This window comes from Ctenopharyngodon idella, chromosome 3, assembly GCF_019924925.1.
Source record: "Ctenopharyngodon idella isolate HZGC_01 chromosome 3, HZGC01, whole genome shotgun sequence".
Lineage (NCBI taxonomy): Eukaryota > Metazoa > Chordata > Actinopteri > Cypriniformes > Xenocyprididae > Ctenopharyngodon > Ctenopharyngodon idella.
This window is the reverse complement of record NC_067222.1, coordinates 53074213-53079835: the sequence shown is the minus strand read 5'-3', so window position 1 is coordinate 53079835 and position 5623 is coordinate 53074213. Positions and strand designations below refer to the sequence as shown.

The window sequence follows — 5623 nt, the reverse complement described above, 5'->3', positions numbered from 1 at the left end:
TATTTGGATTTTCTGTTAGAATCCAATGACAACACACAGAATTTGGAGTTGAGATAAAATTCAATGAAAATGAATCAAGTGTTAATAAAAATTTAATTAAATAGCATGTATCCTAAAATAAATGACACAGTAATACCTTCCTGTTTGTTGCTGCCGGGTTGTTTGAGTTAGAGCTCTGTCTGTCAGAAGCAGAAGACCCAGAGGCGAAAAGTGCAAGTTAAAGGAGTTTTTCCACAGTCCAGTCTAAGCAACGAAGGCAGTCTGCCAAGCGCCGTCACAAAAGGCCACTTGCAGCTGGTGTAGATAACGTAAAACAGGAAACGGTCACAAAAGGTTCACAGTGAACAGTATGAAACCCACCACAAGTGGGTGAATAACTGGCCACAGACTGTAGTGAAAATGTATTGCTTGTACAAGCTTTTATTCAGCAAGGAAAAAGAACAAAAACAAAACAAATTTATGACGAACCGCAGGGCTCCAACAGGGTACAACCATACGTGTGTAGAAAAATAGAGCCACTACTCGCAGTGCACACTCCAAATACAGCACAAAATCCACGGCACTCAAAAGGATAAATAAATCACCAGGAATCACAAAAGAATGCCCACCACCTCACCAGTGCCAGTCACACCCTTGGAGGAGATCCTGCAGCTGCCATGGAAATGATGAAAAACTAAAAGGAAGTATACAATAATATGAATACACAACATCCAAAAGGAAAATTAGGGTAATTCACTAAAAAAACAAAAAAGACAAATAGTAACAATAGTTGTGCTAATCCTACAAAATAAAAACCTTTTATTAATAACTGAAATACACATTTGCATAAATCAAATTATTTAATCTAATCAAATACCTTTAAATGAACTGGATTTAAGAAAAGGGAAGAATAAATCAACCAGACGGTTCTTCTTTAAAAGAAACCTACAAAACAAACTTTCATGAAAACAACCACCTTCAAACATATAAATAAATAAAAACTAAATAATACTTGTTACCTAATTTGTTCTCAACTCATTCAACACTCTGAAGACTGCATCACCAGGCCAATCACCATCAACACACAAGGGCTTCTGAAATGCAACAAGATAAAATGACTTTCTGCCCACCCAAATTAACCTACTATTATCTTTACATAAACCCATTACCTCTATAAAACAAATATATACGACTGCCTTATGCCCCGCACATAAAGGTGACCTAGAGACACAAACAATTGTAAGCATGAGCAGCATGAAGCAATGTAAGTGTCTCATTGCTCAAAACAGGAACAGCCCTCAATTAAAACATTAAAATAACTATTAAGACCAAATTACCTGATGCAAGCTCACGCTTATTTCCTCAGTCAATGAATGAATGAAACGAGGGCGAGCTACGTTTCTGTACGTCTCTTTATAAACAGACCATAAGTTACTTGAGGCTAGCTCACGCTTGTTTCCAGAGTCAATGAATGAATGAAACGAGGACGTGCTATATTTCCGTGCGTCTTTTTATAGCACGCCAACGACGTAATGACGCAATTCTTATAATTGCCCCAAAGACTTATGGGAGTTGTAGTGCCAAACCCATACGTCACCTGGATAATCCTACAAGCAGTTTCCTGAGAATGAATCTTTATGAGTAACAGACCATGTCAGAGTGAGTGCTTGTGTTAACATGTCAGACCATCATTCTTTTCGTTCTCACGTCTCGTCCTGAAAACAGTTGCTGGTATTCTAGACGTGAAAGAAAATCCACAGCTGCTGTACAACAGTTCAGAGGAAACAGAATGATCTGAGGTGAGTGTTTATCTTTCTTTAGTTGTTTTTATGTTTGTGTGTGGTCTTATGATGTGTCATTGGTCACTTCTGAGACTTTAATGCTGAGCTGAAGTAATTCTGATTTTATTTAAACCTCTTTATATTCAAACAGATGATCAACTGTCTTTGTGAGTGATTCACAGTCTGCACATTCTGATATTGTGACATGGTGTGAAATCACAGTTTTTTATCTGTTTTACTGTGTTTATTAATGATCCACAGTTTATCCACATAGATGCTGTTGTGATCATTGTGATTTAATACTAAGTGATGTTTTTTGAAAATGTAAAAATGCAGAAAGTTTTCTGTGGGTTTTTTAGGTTAGTTTTCTAGGTTTAGGGGTAGGGTTAGGGGAGGGAATATACAGTTTGTACAATATAAAAATCAGGCAGCTGCTCAAATAACTGCTGCTCACTATGACAAAGTGTCTGTCAGTTTCATCTGTCAATCATCTAAGCAAGTGATGAGCAGTGTTGACTGACAACTGTATTCAACTCAATATTGTCACGGGTGGTTGTGGCAATGATAATATAATGATAATGAACGATGCGCAGGCAGTTACGATTTTATTACAGCTTTTTTTCAATTGCTAACATACATTTGTTCAATCTGTAGTCACATTTTCAAAACTCTAAACACAGTTAGCTCAACATCCGTCTGTTGTGACCACACCATTAACACAATTCATGTTGTTTTAACACAATATGCAGTCAATTCACCCTCTGCCTGGAGTTTGATTGATTTTTGTCTTTGTTTTTTTTCCAATTGCTTTGGCAAAATTTTCACAAGCAATTGGTAAATTTTCAAAATTCTTAGATGATAACCATTATGTTCAAAGTGTGTGTGTGTGTGTGTCTGTGTGTTTGTGTGTGTGTACAGGTTTATATTACATTGTGGGGACCAAATGGTTCCCAAATGGTACGGGGCAGGCAAATTAATGGGTGAACGAAACACAGGTTTTAATTTGGATACATGAAACACCGGATGAATTCTCCTGTATACCGGAGGAATTTTGAGGCGGACTGCCACAGGACTGATCTTAGTGACAGTGAATGGGCCAATAAATTTGGGAGCAAGCTTATTACAAACGGTGCGGAGAGGAATGTTCTGAGTAGAAGCCACACTTTTTGACCAATGACGTATTCGGGAGGCTCAGACCGGTGGCGATCGGCCTGAGCCTTAGTGCGCTCTCGCACCCGGAGGAGAGCCAATCTGGCCTTCCTCCAGGTGTGATGACACCTTTGGACAAAAGCGTGAGCGGAGGGGACCGCGACCTCGGATTCCAGGTTCTTAAAAATAGGTGGCTGGTAACCTAGGCTACCTTCAAATGGAGAGAGGCCCGTGGACGATACTGGTAACAAGTTATGCGCATACTCAATCCATGAGAGCTGTTGGCACCAGGAGGACGGATTCTGAGAGACCAAACATTGCAACACCCGTTCCAAGTCTTGGTTGGCCCTCTCAGTTTGACCGTTGCTCTGGGGATGAAACCCAGAAGAAAGGCTCACATTCGCCCCTAGCAACCAACAAAATTCTTTCCAGAATTTGGAAACAAATTGGCAGTGGTGGAAAGAGTACTGAAAATTTGTACTTAAGTACAAGTACTGTTACATTGCTGAAGTAATACTCAATTACAAGTAAGAGTACTGGTGTCAAAACAGTACTCTAGTAAAAGTACAAATTACTCTTCTCAAAAACTACTCAAAGTACTAAAATTACTAATTACTTTTTAGCCAGCGATATTTAATAAATTATCAAAAAATATTCAATCAAATCATAGATCTAAGTAGAAAATAGCTACTTTAAACAAAGCACTTTCACCTTATTGACAAAGTGCATGAATTAGGAGTCACGATACTGGAATTTCTAACTTCAATAAAATACCTTGAAAATGATCAATATTCAGTATCATTTTAACCCTTTCGCACGTAAGTTTAAAATATTCTGTCTGACCCCCCAGCGTGAGTTTTTTAAGGCAACCGTTATTTAGAACGTATCACTTTATTGTTTCCATGGTGACGCGTCATTGCTTGTCACATAACACACCACAGCGCTGTATGACTGATGATCTGCTTTTATTAAATTTTTCCTTTTTTATTCAAAATATTCACAAATTTGTTAACTATAGCATGAAATATCTGATATTCCGATTGCCAAATACAGGTGCTGGTCATATAATTAGAATATCGTGAAAAAGTTCATTTTTTTATTGTAAATTATTTTAAAAAATGAAACTTTCATATATTCTAGATTCCCTACATGTAAAGTAAAACATTTCAAAAGTTTTTTTTTTTTAATTAGTTGATTAGAGCGTACAGCTAATGAAAGTCCAAAATCCAGTATCTCAAAATATTAGAATATTTACATTTGAGTTTCATTAAATGACCATCCCTACAGTATAAATTCCGGGTATCTTTTGTTCTTTGAAACCACACTAATGGGGAAGACTGCTGACTTGGCAATGGTCCAGGAGACAATCATTTACACCCTCCACAAAGAGAGTAAGTCACAGAAGGTCATTACTGAATGGGGTGGCTGTTTACAGAGTGAAATATCAAAGCATATTAAATGCAAAGTTGACTGGAAGGAAGAAATTGGGTAGGCAAAGGTGCACAAGCAACAGGGATGACCGCAAGCTTGAGAATACTGTCAAGTAAAGCCGATTCAAACACTTGGGAGAGCTTCACAATGAGTAGAATGAAGCCGGAGTCAGCGCATCAAGAGTCACCACACTCAGACATCTTCAGGAAAAGGACTACCAAGCCACTTCTGAACCAGAGACAACGTCAGAAGCATCTTACCTGGGCTAAGGAGAAAAAGAACTGGACAGTGAACAGTGGTCGAAAGTCCTCTTTTCAGATAAAAGTAAATTTTGCATTTCATGTTGAAATCATGGTCCCAGAGTCTGAAGGAAGACTGGAGAGGCACAGAATCCAAGCTGCTTGAAGTCTAGTGTGAAGTTTCTGAAGTCAATAATGATTTGGGGGGGCCGTGATGTCTGCTGGTGTTGGTCCATTGTGTTTTATCAAGTGCAAAGTCAATGCAGCCATCTTCCAGGAGATTTTGGAGCACTTTATGCTTCCATCTGCTGACAAGCTTTATGGAGATGCTGATTTCCTTTTCCAGCAGGACTTTAGCACCTGCCCACAGTGCAAAAACCACTTCTAAGTGGTTTGCTGACCATGATATTACTGTGCTTTATTGGCCAGCCAATATGCCTGACCTGAATCTATGGGATATTTTCAAGAGAAAGATGAGAAACAGTCGATCCAACAATATACAGATGATCTGAAGGCTCAATAGTGCCTCAGCAGTGCCACAGGCTGATCACTTCCATGCCACACTTCACTGATGCTGTAATTTGTGCTAGGAGCAAGTCATTTGCTGTAATATGTCCTGCCGATCAAGTATTGAGTGCACAAAAGAACATACTTTAAAGAACTTGAACTTTTCTGTTTTGCAAATCCATTTTTTGATTGATCTTAGGAAATATTCTAATATTTTGAAATACTGGATTTTGGACTTTCATGAGCTGTACGCTCTAATCATCAAAATTAAAAAAAAAACTTATGAAATGTTTTATTTTACATGTAGGGAATCTAGAATATATGAAAGTTTCATTTTTAAAAATAATTTATAATAAAAAAATTAACTTTTTGATGATATTCTAATTATATGACCAGCACCTGTATGAGCAAGTGGATGTGTTTTGCTGTTTAAACACCTTTATAACAGTTGCGTTCATTGAACTACATGTGCGATGGGCGCCGCCATTTTAGTTTGCGCCGCATAGAGAATCGGATCTGCTGGATTTACAACATGTG

General features: G+C 38.0%; 1 long non-coding RNA gene across 2 annotated transcripts; it reads right to left on the bottom strand.

Moving 5' to 3' along the window:
- Positions 1-394: 394 nt before the first annotated feature.
- On the bottom strand, positions 395-5332 carry LOC127508976 (uncharacterized). 2 transcript variants are annotated; one of them, XR_007929056.1, is made up of 5 exons: positions 1317-5332; positions 1149-1200; positions 999-1073; positions 857-924; positions 395-673 (listed from the first exon to the last, which is right to left on the bottom strand). It is a non-coding gene; the product is annotated as an uncharacterized LOC127508976 (long non-coding RNA). The 2 variants fall into 2 exon arrangements; XR_007929055.1 differs by having other exon boundaries at positions 999-1200.
- Between the last annotated feature and the right edge of the window lie 291 nt (positions 5333-5623).